Source organism: Camelus bactrianus, chromosome 3 (assembly GCF_048773025.1).
Source record: "Camelus bactrianus isolate YW-2024 breed Bactrian camel chromosome 3, ASM4877302v1, whole genome shotgun sequence".
NCBI classification, from domain to species: domain Eukaryota; kingdom Metazoa; phylum Chordata; class Mammalia; order Artiodactyla; family Camelidae; genus Camelus; species Camelus bactrianus.
Genome location: NC_133541.1, coordinates 35,928,100 through 35,945,963, shown reverse-complemented (window position 1 = coordinate 35,945,963; position 17,864 = coordinate 35,928,100). Strand labels below are relative to the sequence as shown.

The 17,864-nt window shown below is 36.1% G+C and overlaps 1 pseudogene; it reads right to left on the bottom strand.

The window, feature by feature from the left end:
• Positions 1-280: 280 nt before the first annotated feature.
• Positions 281-769, bottom strand: LOC105077821 (small ribosomal subunit protein uS17-like; annotated as a pseudogene).
• Positions 770-17,864: the final 17,095 nt, after the last annotated feature.

Genomic DNA, 17,864 nt, shown 5'->3' with positions numbered 1-17,864 from the left:
CTGACTCCTTCCCCACAAACCATAAATATGCAAGTCTCTCTTTTAAAACAAAACAAAACAAAACAAACAGAACAAGAAAACAAACAAAAATCACCTCTTTCAATCCCGCATCTTTCTCTATCTGTAGTCCTATCTGTCTCTTTCTCTCAGCAGTCAGGTTTCTTGAGGAAAAATGTCGACAGTTAAACAGTTTACACTTTTTGGAATTCTGTTCATTTTTTTTTCTTTTTTGGCCTGTAACTGGGAAAAATAACTTTCTTTTGTTTGGTGCAGCGGGCAGAGGGGTCCAGTCTCAGAACTTCTGTAATTGCTTCTTGGTGCCAGCAGCCTTGGTGACCTTGAGCATGTTGAAGCGCACAGTCTTGCTCAGGGGCCGGCACTTGCCCACTGTGACAATGTCGCCAATCTGAACGTTCCTGAAGCAGGGGAAAAAGTGCATGGACATGTTCTTATGGCACTTCTCGAAGTGATTGTATTTTCGGATGTAGTGAAGTTAGTCTCGGCAGATGACGATGGTCCACTGCATCTTCATCTTGGTCACCACGCAAGACAGGATCCGCCCTGGAACAGAGCCATCAGCAGTAAAAGGGCATTTCTTGTCAATTTAGGTACCCTCAGTGGACTCTTTGGGTGTCTTGAAGCCCAGACCGATGTTCTTGTAGTATCATGGGAGCTTCTCTTTGCTGGTTTCTCCAAGCAGGACCCTTTTCTTATTTTGAAAGATGATCGGCTGCTTTTGGTAGGCATGCTCAGTCTGAATGTCTGCCATCTTCCTCGCTGCCTGAAAAAAGGTGAATCCTGTTCATTCTTAAACCCACTGTAATCTGTGCCTACACACATCTCCACACTGCACTAAAACTTTTCAGAAAATGTCATCAATTTACCCAATGTCAGGTTCAATGGATCCTCCTTTCTACCGCCCCAACATTTTATTATAAAATTTTCAATCATTCAGAAAAGTTGAAAAAACTCTATAGGGCATATCCATATACCTAGCCCCTGAATTCTGTAATTAATGTTTTCTTATATTTTCTTTATCTGTCTATCCCTCCATCTAGCCATTAATCCATTCAATTCCAAGTAAGTCACAAGCTTCAGCATACTCCACTCTTAAGCCCTTTAGCACGCATGTCATTGACTAGAGTTATAGTGTATTCTTCTTCGTATTCTTCTTTCCTGACTTTAACTTGGCATGGTATCTTGTCATATTTATACGCTGAAACTCCCAAATCCAGGCTTATCCTCTTCTGACCCTGGTATACAGTTGCCAAATTAACAGTCAGATAACAGAGTCTTCTTATAATTCTCTTCTCCTTGCCACTATTTATTCTTAATTTCTATGGCTTTTCCCTTTCAATATATTCTGTCCCTTTTTCTTCTACCCATTCCTTAAACACTGGTGTGTTTGATCTCTCTGACTTGGTTATATTCTCTCATATCTCTATCATTTCTCTGTATCTTAGGTTTTGTTCCCTGTGAAGCCGATTATAAGATGGAGATATGCATGTAGGAAGTTAGTTGGAGAGTGCTCTTAGGAACAACACAAAGTGAAGGAAGCAAGATGCCATTATTACAGAGGGCACAGCTGTCTCCAAGAAGAGCCCTGGAGTTTGAACTTTTAGAACTGTCCCAAATCAAGGGAAGGTGGCTAGGCCTTCTACCCTTACCTCAAGCAGTGACTGGAAATCCAGTGTTCACTTTATGACTTTTTGCTGAAGCCTCTGTAGTGTTATGCTAAACAAAAACCCAGATTTTGGGAAATCACTACTGTGTGTTGTTATATAATATGGCTTGCCCTGGTTAGAGACTGCACTGTCTCTGAGAATTATTATTTGCTCAAGGAAATCTGTGGGTGTGTGTCTATCCAAAGTTACCAATGAGAAACTAAAGAATTCGGAAGGGATTCAAGAAGGTTCTGAGGATGAAGACATATCTTTATTACTCTCTAACAGAGAGGCCCTGAAGTGTGCCTAGACTGGGAAATGAGTCTGTCACATATGGCAGTGTAGGCTGTGTACTGTGTAACTCCAGAGATTACCTTTCATCTTGTAACTAAACTTACTGTCTCATTCAAATGACCTGTCTTCCCCAGTTATTTCGAGACAAGTTCACATTCTTGAATTTTATAATTTGCTCCCCCTCATTTTTATCCTTACTAATTTTTGTCTACTTGTGCTATCAATTATTGAGAGAGGATATGTTGAAACTTTTGACTATAATTGTGGGCTGTCTATTTCTTCTTTTAATGTCTGTTGGTTTTTGCTTCACATATTTTCAAACACTGTTTTTTAAGATGCTTATATATTTGTAATTATTATGGCCTCTTGACTCCTTTATCATTATTAAATGTCCCTGTTTATCCCTGATATTTCTTGTTCTGAAGTTTACTTTCTCTGATATAAATATAACCACTTTAGCTTTCTTATGCTTACTGTTTGCATAGTGTATATATTTACATCCTTTTACTTTTAACCTATTTGAGTCTTTTTTTTAAAGTGAGTTTCTTGGAAACAGCATATCATTGAGTTTTGCCTTATTAACCAATCTGATGATCTCTGCCTTTTAATTGGAATGTTTAGGCCATTTACATTTAATGTGGTGGTTGTAGTTCTGCTTAAATCTGTCACCTTGCTATTTGTTTTTGACTTAACCTGTATTTCCTTTGTTCCCTTTTCCCTCTTGCCTTATTTTGATGAACTACATATTTTGGATGATTGCACTTTCTCTACTGTTGGCTTATTGGTTATACCTTAATTCCTCTTTATTTCATATTTTTGGTAGTTGCAGTAGAACTTATAGTACACATCTTTAATTATCACAGTTTGCCTTTAAATAATATTATACCACTTCATATTTAGCATAAGAATCTTACAACAGTATTTGTTCATTTTCATCCCTCATCCTTTGTAGTATTTTATATATAAGACCAATGATAGAATGTTATTATTATTGCTTTAGCTATTTATTTACTTTTTAAAAAGATTTTTTAAGTTCTTTATGTTTACTTACACATTTACTGTCCCTGGTCCTCTTTATTCCTTTGTGCAAATCCAAATTTCCATCTGGTATTATTTTCTTTCTGCCTGAAGAACTTCCTGTAGTGCAGTTCTGTTGGTGATGAATCTCTCAGCTTTTGTTTGTCCCAACAATCTTTATTTTGCCTTCATTTTTGAAAAATATTTTCCTGGATGTAGAATTCTAGGTTGACAGTTGTTTTCTTTCATCACTTTAAAGATGTCATATCATGAAAAGCAAGCCCTGGAGTTTTGTGTTACACAGCCTGCATCACCATATGTGTCAGTCCCGTGTCCCAATCCAGGCACACTTCAGGGTCTCTCTGCTAGTGTGTGATAAAGATATGTCCTTCTCCTTCCAATTCTTCTTGAATTCTTCGAGTTTCCTACTGGCAGCTTTGGATAGAACACACACACACACACATGTTTCCTTGATCAAATCATAATTCTCAGAGATAGTGCAGTCTAATTCCCTATTAAGGCAGAGAAAGATTTTCCTTAACATGTTGATCTCCATGTCACCCAAATCTGGGTGACAGTTGTTTCCTCAGGGGCCCTGTCACCCACATATGGGTGACGCTTTCCTTCATCCAATTATGCAGGTTTTTACAAGTAATTTGCAACAGTTTTCATTTGTAATGTAAGTACTTAATAGTAACAACATATAAGTATATATGCAGATAAAAATATTTTCTTTTGAACAAAATGATGTAATATTGCTTTACTTTCTTATGATATTTGCTGAAACAGTTTATACAACTCTGTGGTGTTTTGGGACATCTAGGACAATATGTTCCTGTTTTTTTACATTTTTTTCTAGATTGTTACCACTCCAAATTTTGCCTGCTTTTCTGATAACAGAAGATGCACATTCTTCTGATTGTTTTGCTTGTGGATTTTTTCTAATTTGTAGATTGTAAGTTGCTTCTCCTTTATCCCTTTGCATATTATTGGACCTAATATTTGGAGAATATAACCATTCCTTAACTAAAATTTCCCTATATTCTGATATTTTAATTTTTTTATTTGCCTTTGCCTGGGATGTGCATTTAGAACAGAAATCCCAATAAGTAGATGTAGTACTAATTTCTGGTACCATTTGATAGTTTTTCATAATGTCATTGCATACAAAACCATCTGGTCACTTCTATCAATGCTACACTTTCCTTTATTATAATCAAGTATGGCTAGTGGCTTCATTTTTGTAAGATTATGGCGATGAGCAGATGAATTTGAATTGGACACCATCATGGATGCATGTTTTGCTGGAAGTATTCTTATATCTTAAACATCTTTCCATTTCAGGGTGTTGTCTTCTTGCTACACCATTTCTTTTTAGAGGATAGGACATAACATCTTTTGACATCAACTTTTTATTATGCTGTACAGTCCCAACAACAAGAGTTTTCAAACTCAAAAATTTTAGGGCCAATTCATAGCTGGAGTAGAAGTTATCTACATACAAGTTACGTCCTTCATTCAGTAATTTTTCTGCAAGCTCACTGCAAACATTTTAAACTAATCCAATTTGCCTGACTCTACTAGTTTCTCATCCAGAATATATTTTTATCAACCATGTATAACCTTCAGTTGAACATAACTTAATTTTATTCCATACTTGTGTGTCTTATTTTGTATATATTGCTTAAATATAAGCCTTCCCTTCCAAGGAACCATTGTCTCATCGATTATGAGATCTGGGCCTGGTGAAAAAATTTTTTGATAATGTTCAAAGTGTTAATCAATGGTAATAGTTTTCCAAGCCTATCACATATTTCAATCATTTCATTCTTTGCAAAGTGTAAATTTCATAATAATAATTCAAAACAATTACAAAACATTATGGTATGCAGCAATGTGAAATTTTAAAGGAAATCTTTTGACCAATATTTAGTCATAGATACTGGTTTCACTAGACCCATCCAAATCAGAGGAGCAAGGAATTTTTAAATTTCTTCAGAAGTTGGTTTCCACTTCTTTATTCAACTATATTCTGTATTCAGATGTTGAAACAATTTTTGTTCTGCATATCTGTTTGTCTCCTTTACCAGAAGGTTTTTATTTAATCATATAAAAATAGCAAAAGAACTTCGCCTGGGCTGATAGCACAAGGGAATTCTGTCAGAAGTCCACTTTTTCCTGTCAATATATATATATGACTTTTGTCTGCCAGTAAACTCTTTCTACTAAGTATTGTCCAGTGCACCATCATCAAGATCATCTATTTCTTTCTCTACAACTAAGTGTTCTAAAGCCTCCTCAGTGTTTTCAATTTCAACATCATCTTTCTCCTCATTCTCTGAGCTTGAACTTGACAAAATTTTATTTATGTACCTTCTTCTAACATGGATCACTTCATCATCTCTACTAGTGTCACTTTCGGCTGTCTTTTTACATTGTCTGACAGACATTGTAAGGATACAAAAAAAATCACGGAACGATACTTGAAGGATGCATAGAGTTTGAGACACAGAATAAAACTGCTGAGCCAAATCAAACAGAGTGGCGAACAAAAAGTACCGTTCTAAACAACTGGTTATCTATCAATTCCACTAATCAGATCATATATCACTCTTCAGTTAATGAATATCAAAGTAACACTACAGCATCCCACACTATTCCATTACCCGAATTAATTATGTGCAGAATAATAACATTCCAAGAAGAAATAAAACTGTAAAAAGGTTGAAAATTGAATATAAGAAATTGTTTTTTAAAACAATTCCAATTATACTGGAAAAACAGAAAGATTGATTTTAAGTACATCTATTGTTAGTGCATCACACTGTGGTGAAGTGTGAATTGGGGCCCCCACAGGAAACACACCTGATCCACAGTAGGTGATCAATGTGTTCAGTCAATGTTATCTGCTTGCAGCACTTTACGTAATCATCCAGAGAACATTCGGTTCCCCCTGTCTGATGTTCGGATTCTATACTGTGTCTTGCCTTGCACAAAATATTAGATTAATAGTATGAGTAGATAACAGGATTATCTTCTGACATCCTCTTTTGCTTACACAAAGAATTGGTAAAAATTTTGAAATGATTTAAATTGGGCCACATCAAATTCTTAGAAAAACTCTGTAATTCAGGGTTGCAGCTGCCCAATCTCCTCTTAATTAGAGGAGATGTGACTGTGTGTTTGTTTTTCATTTTCCGTTACATTTGTATAATATCATTCCTCTCCCGTTAAAGAGAGGACTGATTATTCTCTCCTTTCGGGTCTCAGTATATCCTGAAGATCAATCATAACACCTGTAATACTTCACTGCATTTGTTTATTTACAAGTTACTTTATTCTGTATATCTTTAGAAGAGGAAAATCAGCAATTTATTTTTGTTTCTAGAATATTACATAATACATGACATAATCTCAGAAATATTTGCTGATTGAACTAATGAATGAATGAAGTCCTATGTAATTATTTTGATGTTACTTCCTGAATCCTGATATGAATCAAGGATGTATAATGGTCATTGTTCAAAGAGTTTTGATTTTAGCACTGTCAGCATGATTTCATAATATACATAGTTAAACAGTTTTATGAAGACAATATGAAAATTACAACAAGAAGTATGTTTGGCGATATAAATTTATAATCTCTGGGAATGTCTTTCAATGTAATCAAAACACTTAGAGAATTGAGTTAGTAGTTGCTTTTGAGGATATCTGCTGTTTTAAAAAAATGAAACCTCTAATAGGAACTGGATGGAAAAATGGTTTGAAATGGTTAAATTCTTTAATGTATGAGGCCAAGCCATGATATAAAAATGTGCCAAAAGGGTTTGGAAACATGGCAGTGGTGTAGATCCTTTGAGAATTCAGGCCTCTTCATTTAGACCTCTCCAGATTGACGCCAGAAGGGCCAGGAAATTAGGGCAGAAGAGTCTCTGCTATCTCTTCTTTTTTGTGTGGAGTCCAAGTGGGATGCTTTGGCAGAACCCTAGAGGCCAATGGTTTGTCCAATCTAAATTATTGAAAGTTACCCTTCAGAATGATCAGTAGCCCACTGATTCTTGATGCAGTCCACAGAAAATTTGTTTATTTTATAAGCTGGTCAAATATCCGTCCACAATTTCCAGGGTTAACATCACAGAGGCAACACAATAGGACTCAGGTATATGAAACTATTTAGAAAAGAAACAGAACATTGCTGCATGCATGTTACCAGTGGACTCCTGGGAGGACATTTATTGGAGGTAAACAGGGATGTTCAGAATTTTGTGTAATTTAGTTTGGGAGCTGTTTGTACTGAGAGAATCTTGGCAAGGACTATGAACTATGGACTCAGACTTTATTTTTCGGAAAAGGAACAGTCTTACACGTTAAAGAGGACAGCAGAATTAACACTAAAACTGCCCACTTTTTGGGTCACATCTGTTCTGCAGATTTGGCTGTCAGTTGAGTGGGTTGCATTTCCTAGTCTTAGATCTGGGAAAACATGGTCATAAGTTATTGTGATTATAAATACAGCCTATGAAAATGCACACATGTGTGTTCAAACACAAGCATAGATGCCCTCACATGTATCTCCTAAGATCTTGTAGGTTGCTATTTACATGGTTTTTTTCCCCTCCAACAAGTGACTGAAATTTAGAAGTTACTTGTAAACTAGTTATAGCTAGAACTGTAAACTCAGAAACTTTTAGGACAGAATGTATTTTAATTTGATGACCCTAACTTTTGGTGTGTGTGCTTTGTTTTTTTTTATATTTTACTGCTATGTGCAAACAAGTCAGATTGTTTTTAATGTTGTTCTGGAACATGTGCAGCTAATAGTCTTCTTCAGATATGATTTATGGGCAGTAGTGGCCTCTTTAGCATATGATGTGAAATCTGAGCCTTCAGCTGAGAGGTCTCAGTGATGGTTCTCAGTGTGTCCTGTCTTGGTGCTTTGCAGTTGTGCTCACATTTGCAGTTTGAATCTTCAAGATGGAGCATAGCTCATGCCCAAATAGGAATTATTCTTTCAACTGTATTTTAAAACATTTTAAGTCCAGAAATCCAGATCCCCATGTATCTGTTTCTAAGAGACTAAATAACATGGCCTTGACCTTCTTGATAATTTTGCATAGTGATTTAAAGCATATTCTCTGGAGTTAGCTTGATTTATGAGCTAATACTACTACTTATAAGGCATCTATTTCCTTATTACTGATATGTGGCTATTAATTGCATCTAAATTATAAAGTTGTTTTGAAGATCCTGTAAAGTGCCTCTCACAGTGCTTGGTACCTGGTAAGCACTCAGTAAACATAAGCTATCCTTATTATGATTAAAACAATTATTATTATAGTTCTGCTACACGAAGGGCTTAAGCAATATCTGTCATCTGTTTACTCTCTGAGAAAGGTCTGTTGAGGTACTGGTAAATGTCTAGCTTCATGGAGATCAGGTAAATGTAAATTGCAGTGTTACGTGCGTCACAGACACAGAGAAAGAAGCCAGATATGGCCATAAATTTCACTAGGGCTTTATTTTTTTTTTTTAAAGCATAATGATATGAAAAAGCTAAGTCAAATAAAGAGCATTATGAAATCAGCACTATTTTAATATAACATTAGCAATTACATGGGATTATCCTTCAGTGATTTCCAAATGGCTTATTCTATAACCCAAACCAGTGCATTTTGTACACACATACACAAGCATACACTTGCACGTGAGCATGTAACATCCAGTCACTGATTTAGGAACAAAGACTCCCTGAGGGAGTTTCAAAAACTCTGCTGTGTCCCAGCATGCGATTCTATATTTTATGTCCATTTCGGAGTCAGCAGAAACATGTGTAAAATCATATAAAGTCTGATAACTCCCCTGCTAGCCTGTGAAGCCAGAACCCACATATGGGGGTGGTGTGAATTACTTATCCTATCCTAGGTCTGGAACATGTCATTACCACAAAATTCATTCCCTATGCAATCATCAGGGTCGATGGTAATATAAGAACAGTTGGGGCATGAAACCACAGTAGATTGTCAGGATTGTCTAGCATATGGAGGATCAGAAACAGAGGTATTGCCTTCTAATCTCTGGGAAAGTAGTATTGTACTGTAGGCTGGGTATCAGGCCACTAACTTGGGGGCAGAGAATTCTAATCATTCTTTGTCACTAGTCTGTGGTGTGATCTGCAGTTAGTCACTTGGTTTCTTTTTATGTACATGAGCATACAGTGAGAGGCCTAATGTGGTTGTATGGAGTCTTCAAAATAGGCATTAAGGCAAAATTCGGGAACCTCATTCCAAAGTCCTCAGGCTGTAAGGGCCAAATCAACAAACCATTCCAGTAAGGAGCAAAGGCTATGCTGTCCCACTTTGCCTAGCAAAATGTTGTGGGAGGGTGATGATAAACCAGCTGTTCAACTCTCTTTATCCCATGAAGTGGCATTTCTGCAGATACATCTAGTTGGTACAATCCTATGGTCCCTTTCAGTGGCTCTCAGTTTGCTCAGGGTATTGCAGAATAATGGGAATCAGCATAATACAGTGGTAAAGAACTTGGGCTTTGGAGACAGATGGTCGAGCGATTGAATCCCAGTTCTGCCATTTACCATTGCCTGACTGTGGGCAAGTGACAACCTTTTTTCAACTGTCTGCTTACCTGTAAAATGGGAAAAATATTTGGACCTTCCTCAGGGTGTAGTTATGTGGATATAGAAAATCCTTGGTATATTGCTTAGCTCATAGATAGCTGTTAATAATTGTAGGGTGATGATACGGGTATGCATGCAAATGGATGAGGCAGTTACCATTTTAGACTGTAGCTCAGACTTCATAGATATTAATCCCAAGAGGATTCTGAGGTTTATCTGCCAGGAGGATTCCATGAGCCCAGAAAAACAAAGTGAGACTTTGAGGATAGTGAATGGTCTGTTTATGTCAGCATTATGAGCTGTTGCAGGAAATCTACAGTCCTAAAACAATTTAATAATATTTATTCCCAAAGGTTGCTGCAAAATAAAAATGAGACCGGGTACACAAAGTCCAAGCACAGTGCTTAGTATGTAGCAGGTACTTGAGGACAGCATTTTCCTTCTTCTCTTATTTATTGGGAATAGTTGGCTTAGACCTGCAGCTTGGGTTTATCTCAGGATAGCTAGGGCCACCGTAGTAGCTGACTCCATCTCAGGGGTTTACAGCAGGTGCCTGAGCCCAAAATGAAGTCTACCTGGAGGAATTCTAGGCTATTGGATTGATCACAAAACCACTTCAGAGAGAGGGATCCTTTGAGAGGAAAGCAGTATGATACATGAGAAAGAGCCTAAGGAGAACTACTCAAAAATGTTATGTTCTAATCTTAGTTCCAGCACATACTGGCTTTGTGACCTCAGTGTTTTACCAGTAATCTCCAAATGTTGTTTTCTTCGTTGTTAAAATGTAGCTCATATTCCATGTCATAGAGTCCATGGTGACAGTATAAAAACCAAATGTGAAATGCAACTTAATGAGAATTCTTTGAAGATGAACACATTTAAATGAATGAAAGGTGGGAAGTAGGTATGTTGATATTAACCTGGAGCCCCTTAAAGCTAGATCTTGATCAGGTTGTTGGAAGTGGTCATGGATAATGCCAAACTCAAGTTTGTTCCTCCTGAAACCTCTGCCTGCACTTCTTCTATGGGTCTAAGCTTGAGAAAGCAATTCAGCTCAAATGCCATCTCCAGTAAGTCTCTTTTGATCCCCTACCCCCTCTCCCTCAATGTGGGAAGTAATTGCTAAGATTTCTAAACATCTATAATCACTTACAGATGTGAAATATAAACAGAAATATAATATGAGCCACATAAATAATTTTTTATTTTCTAGTAACTGCATTAAAATGTTAAAAAGAAACAAGTTTGAGTAATTTAAATATTTTATTTAATTTTAATACTTTATTTAAACATTATATTTATGCCAAATGTTATAATTTTAATATATAATCAATATAAAACAATTTAATGAGCTATTTTACATTTTTTTTCATGTTAAGTCTTCATAGTCAGTGTGTACTGGATACTTCCTGTACATCTCAACTTGGATAAGCCAGATTTCAAGTGTTCAATGGCTACACGTAGCCAGTAGCTACCATATAGTCTGCACGAGTATCTACCCTTCATGTGGCATTGAGGTGTGTCTTGTATTTGAAGTATTCATGTAGGTGCTACAGATGTGTTATTAAACTGTGGACTTTTTGAGGACATGATCTCTGTATGATTTGTCTTTGTTTCTTTCACAATGCACAGCACTTCACTTTGCATGTCCTGGGCACTCACTTAGTGGATTGAATGATTTAATATACCAACAAAAGAACATACAAACAAATGAATATAAGAAATGGAAACTCTGAAGGGCCAGTTTCTTTAAAATTTGGGAAAAATCATTTTACTCAATATAGTCATATAGTCTCTTAGTACTGGGCTTCTTCTACTTAGTGTTTACCCAGCACCTCCTGTAGGTGAGGCATGTACTGAGTACTGCAAGGCCCCCCATGTTGAATAAAGATACAGTTCTTGCTCTGAGTTACCTTAGTTGCAGTGGCCCCTAAGTTAGGGATAAATTACAGCGTGCTGTGTACCAACTTTGAAAAAAGAGACATAACTCATCATGCTGTCCAGTAATCTAGGGTCTTGCATACCTAAATGGTAAATACATTTGCCTAGAAACTTGCCATTTTAATTATGTCAAACAACTTTTATAAAAGATGTGTTTTTTTTCCATGTCCTGTCATTTTAGCGACAGATAAAATGAGGGAATATTTTAAATTCACGTTACTGACTTGCAGTAAGTTATCCCTGAGGAAATTAAGAACTTAATATTATTTTGTACTTCAGGGGGAAAAATTAACTCTGAGTCCAATAAATATATCAAGATCTAATCCAATTCAATGGCATGGGCATGTGAATTCCCTGGGGGAGTTTCAAAATCCATGTTCTGGCCCTGAATACTTGGTTATGTCTTTGGGCTTTTAGTCAGTAAAAAAAAACAAAAACAAAAACCAAAAACAGTTTGCTTGTCTGATGCTTTTCCTGAATTGGGATTTCTTTGAGGGTCAAGAGTAGCAGTGTGTCTGTCTGTCTGCCTATCTATCTATCTATCTATCTATCTACCTATCTACCTACTTACCTACCTACCTATCTACCTACTTACCTACCTATCACCTATCCATCTGTCTATCCAATTGTGCACCTAGCACAATTCCTGGCACATATTTGGAATTCAGCAAATGTCTGTTGAGTGAATAATGCATAGTAAATCCATGATGATTTTCATTTGTGATTCACTACGTGGATCTTCTGAGATTAGTAGCCTGCATTTGCCAGTTGAGGAGAAAAGGTGAATGACTAGGGTTGTGTACTCTGTATACTCCCTTTTTCATGACTGTTTTCACAGATTTGTGGTGTACTTTCCTATAATGTTTTTATTTCCTCACACCTTTTCCCCTTCATATGACTCACGTTGTTACAACCCTTACATATTAATCATTTCGAAACCACAGTGCTCTGAATCATTGATGGATCCTGGGTTATAATGAAATACATCCACTAGGTAATGAGAGCACTTCTAGGAAACATGTCTGTGCCACGTGGCTCTTTTGATAAGGTTCCAGGCTACCAACCTGAGTTCATGTAGAGGAAAGCACTGGAATTGATCTTAGCATTCCTGTAGGGAACTGAGAAGCACAAGAGTGGTTATGAATACTGGCAGAGTCTCTCAAGGCTGTTGTGTGAGTGTGAATTCACTGCCCTTTACACTTATCTCAACCACTTTATGCTTTTTATAATTAGAGGGTATATGAGTGAGAAGTGCGTTTTTACACTGCAACTCTGTAGTGAACATCAGATTGGCTTCTTTTTCCTGCTCCAGATTCATTTGCATGTCATTAGGAGCTGAACTTCTGTGGTTTGTTTCTAGATGTAGAACTTGGTTGTCAAAGTCTCTTAGTCCAGGAGTCTTTAATCTTCCTATCTAACCATCTTAACATGGGTTATGTTTGTTTTCATAAATATTCTAGGGAGAGAGTGGAAGCAGTTTGGGCTCCATGAGAAAGAAATATGTTGAATAACCGAATGGATTATTGGAAGGCTAGAGTGAGTGCTTTCTTGGTTGTGAAATCAAAGGCTGTATAATCTCCAGTGATGTGTAATTGTCATGATGTTCTGCTCACAGACTGGGGGGTGGGGGGTTGCACATTGCATCAACCTCAAATTTTAAGACATTCTACGTCTTTTATGTTATTACTCATCACTAATATCTCAGTACTTTCATTTTTCACAGTTCAAAAGAATTTGCTTTTAACTTTTTTAAAAAATGTAATACAGGAGCCAATTCTTTGGAAATGTTTAAAATTTCTTTTGGGACTATAAAGCTCTACAGGATCTCAATTTCCTCTTGAGCCAATTTGGTAAAATAACATATGTTGTCAGAGTATTGAAAATTGGGACTCATAGCTTATAATCAAAGCAACATTATCATTCCACATGCTCCCATCCAAACCCGTTCTATGGATCTGGTTCTTCCCTGCTCCTGGCCCCATATTTTTCCCACTCACTCTTAGAAATCATTTCCCTTTCAGTTACAAGAAGAGTTTCATTTTGGAATGAGTATATCATGCCTGCTGTAATAATTAAAAGACATACAACTATTGGGCCTCAGTCCAAATTAAAATTTAGTTTCCCTTGACTTGGGCCTGCCTCAGTCAGCTTGCAGGATGCAGGGAGGGCTGATGTCTTTTCTAGTTCCCTTGCCTTGTTCCTCCCTTTCTCTACTCCCATTTTCCCATGTGGTTTTGACTCCTGCCAGCGGAGGAGAGATGGGGCATGAGCATCGTACTGGTAGGACACAGCAGCAATCTGGCGCTGAGTGCCTCTGGCCGAGGGAGTTGTTTAAATCAAATCTTTCATCCTTGGGGTACTTTGTAGGCTTTCCAGAGATGTCACTGCAGGGCCCCCTGGTATACCTCTCTTGACCCAGGCAGAATCTTGCCTTCAGTTGGTCACATGACCTCTTAAATATCTTTCTTTCCTTGGCAGGTAATCTTTTATGTGGTGTTTGTTGTGGGTTGACTTGGGTCCTTCTAAAAGATATATTGAAGTCCCACCCACTGACACTTGTGAATATGACCTTATTTGGAAATAAGATCCTTGGAAATGTAATTCACTTAAGATGAGTTCGTTAGGATGGAACCTTATCCAGTATGACTGGTGTTGTTATAAGAGGGGAAGACAGAGACACACAGGATGAACATCATGTGATGACAGAGGCAGAGATTAGAGTGATGCCACTGCAATTGAAAGGCTAGGAACTGACAGGCAGAAGCTAGGAAGAAGTGAAGAAGGAGTCTACTCGTAGACTACAGAGAGCCTGGTCCTGCTGGTACCTTGATTTTAGACTTCTGGCCTCCAAAATTGGGAGAGAATACATTTCTGTATTTTAAGCACCTACTTTGTTACAGCAGCTCTAGGAAACTAACACAGACAGAATCCCTTTTGAGATGACTCCATCAGGACTTCCCCAACGCAGTTTTCCCAGTTTTTCTCACATCTTTACCGTTGGTAAGAAAGGATTAGCTTTCCAACTTTGTTTTCTGGGTGAGTTGGATAGCAGTCTGTTGTGTGTCCTAGACTGCCCAGGACACATTTCCCCCATGCCGGGAGGAGGAACTGCCAGTGAGCCGATACCCTTTAATTTCCAAAAGCCTCAACCCCTTCACAGCCTCTCTTGGATAGCAGGTGCATGTAAGAAACACATGACAGGGTCTGCACAGGTCATTTAGTGTCTCACTTTGGAGATTGGGAGTATTTACACCTGTTCTTTTAGTTTCTACCTTTTGGAGCCTCCACCAAAACTGAAATGGAAATGTCCCACTTAAACATTCTGATTTAAGTCTAAATAATTTTCTGTTAGGTTTTTAAGTTTATTGATGTTAAGTTGCACAGAGTAGTTTTTTTTTTTTTTAATTAAAAAAACCATCTCTCTCTATTTGTACTTACGTTCACTTTCTGGTTCTTAAGTTGCTTATGTTTGGTTCTCTCTTTTTTTTCGTGGTCAAACTTGCTAACCTTTAGTTTGTAGTCTGTATTAGTCTTTTTTTAAAAAATCAGCTTTTGATTTTATTGATGATTCTACCAATATTTGTTATTATCAATTTCATCCATTTTTTTGTTTTAATTTTTATTAATTCCTAAATTCTTTTTTGGTTTATTTGGTTGTTGCTTAACTTCTAGAGGTGGAGACTTGGTTTTTATGAGAATTTTTTTTCTAAGTGTACTCTTTTCCTGAGTGTCAGTTTGGCCATGTAGCAGAGATGCCCATCCAGTTGTCATCTGCTCTGCCTTTTCCTATTTCCCACTTCCTAAGAGGACATTACATTTGCTTAGGAATATTCCCCACACTTACATATGTAGAGCTGTTAAGTTACTTCTTTTCTAAATAGTTTCCAACTTCCGTTTGACCTCTTCCTTAACCCAAATGTTATACAGAAGACTTTGGTTTTCGTGGCTGATGCTCAGGAACCACTGCTGGCCTTTTGTTGTTACCTTTTGGGTTGCTGACCTTTTGATATTAACTTTTAAATTTTAATTGGATTTTATTTTATTGGATTTCAATAACATTTTATTAGAGTTTAATCAGGTAGTATGGTCTGTATAACTTCTGCTTTGAAAATTTGTCAACGTTTCCTTTATTTCCTAATACATGGTAAATTTTTGGTGAATGTTTCATGTATTGTTCTATTTGTTGGTTACAAAGTTGTAAAACAACTTATAGATTAAGTAGTTTGTGTATTATAAATTCTCTATGCCATAATTTGTTAATTTTTAAAGATACATGTGTTAATATCTCACTGTGATTGTGGAATGGTCAATTTTTCTTTGTATTTTTATAAGACTTTGATGCTATAGTTAAGTTGTTAGGAGCATGAATATCCATGACCCTAATAAAATTTTAATAGATTTTAGTTTTCATTAATATGAAATATCCATTTTTGTCCTCTTTAGTAATTATTATCCTGAATTCTATTTTATCTTATATTAATGTTACTATATATGCTATTTAAAATTTTTTTGTTGAGATAACAACAGTTAATATGAGCTCTACCATCTTAACAAATTTTTCAGCAAAGGAAACAATCAACAGAGTGTAAAAGCAGCCTATGAAATGGGAGAAAATATTTGCAAATCATTTATCTGATAGGGAATTACTCTACAGATTATACAAGGTATTCTTACAAATCAATAACAACAACAAAACCCCCCTCCAATAACCTGGTTAAAAAATGGACTAAGGACTTGAACATACATTTCTCTAAAGCCATAATACAAGTGTACAACAGGTATATGACAAAATGTTTAATGTCAGTAGTCAGGGAAATACAAATCAAAACTACAGTGAGATCACTTCACACCTGTCTGGATGGCTATTATCAGAAAGCAAAAGCAACAATAATCAAAACAGCGTGATACTGGCACGAAAAGAGACACAGAGATCACTGGAACAGAATAGAGAGCCCAGAAATAAAACCACACCCTTATGGCCAATTAATCTATGATAAAGGAGGAAAGAATATACAATGGAGAAAAGACAATCCCTTCAGTAAGAGATGCTGGGAAAACTGGACAGCTACATGTAAAAGAATGAAATTAGAACATTCTCTAACACCATATACAAAAATAAACTTAAAATGGATTAAAGACCTAAATGTAAGACTGGATACTATAAAACTCTAGGAAAGCATAGGTGGAACACTCTTTGACATAAATTGCAGCAATATGTTTTTGGATCAATCTCCTAAAGTAAAGGAAGTAAAAGGAGAAACAAACAAATGGTACCTAATTAGACTTAAAAGCTTTTTGTACAGCAAACAAAACAAAACAAAAATTTTAAATGAGTGAAAATACCAAGTGTTGAAGAGGTTGTGGGAAAGCTGTAATTCAGTTCATTGCTGAAAGGATCATAGATGCGTACAGTCTTGTAGTTAGATTGGTACAAACTTTAAAAATTTTTGGTTATTTCCGTTAATCTAAAATGTAAATAACTTATTACCTTAGGGGACCAGGATCTCTGCTAAAAATTGATCTCATAGAAATAACATGTTGACTATTTAAAGACAGCCTTCCTTTCTTTCAGCAAATGTTTTTTGAATGCCTATTAAGTGTCAGATATGTTCTATGCACTTGAGATATGTCATTGAACAAAACAAAAATCCTTAACTCTTGTGGAACATACATTCCTGTGAGCGGAATCCTCTAAATTTAAGCAATTGTTTTTAAACTATTCTCAGTTTTCATCTCTAGGCTGTGCTATTACTTGGACAGGAAGGCATCTGTAAGTAGCCAAAACCAAAGATGTTAATGATGCTGATTCATGTAAATGTAAAATAAATATTTAGAAGACCACCAGAAATATTTACGATATCTTCATCTTATGTGATTTATTTCAGATTCAGTATATTTTATTTAATATGATAGTTAACGTATACATCAAATCTTATCATAAAATATTTATTCCAATTAGTTGTCTTCTTTCATCTTATGGAATGATGAATATCATTTAGTATCTTAGCAACTGATATTAATTTAATATATTAACATTAAGTGATACTCATTTTATATTTTCAATATCTTATTAATATTTTTGTATTTTCAGCCCCTTATGAAAAAAAATATGGTATCTGCTGGTCTTAATAGTTTTTAACTGTATATCTTTCTCTTTTATCACCACATAGATATGTTTTGATTATGATGTATAATTAAATTACTAGAGTTATTTCTGATTTTTATAAATTATTCTTATTTAATTATTCCTTAAAACTGAACAGTGAAGTTTGATGTATAAACACATGTATTTATAATGTTCTTCAAATAATGAA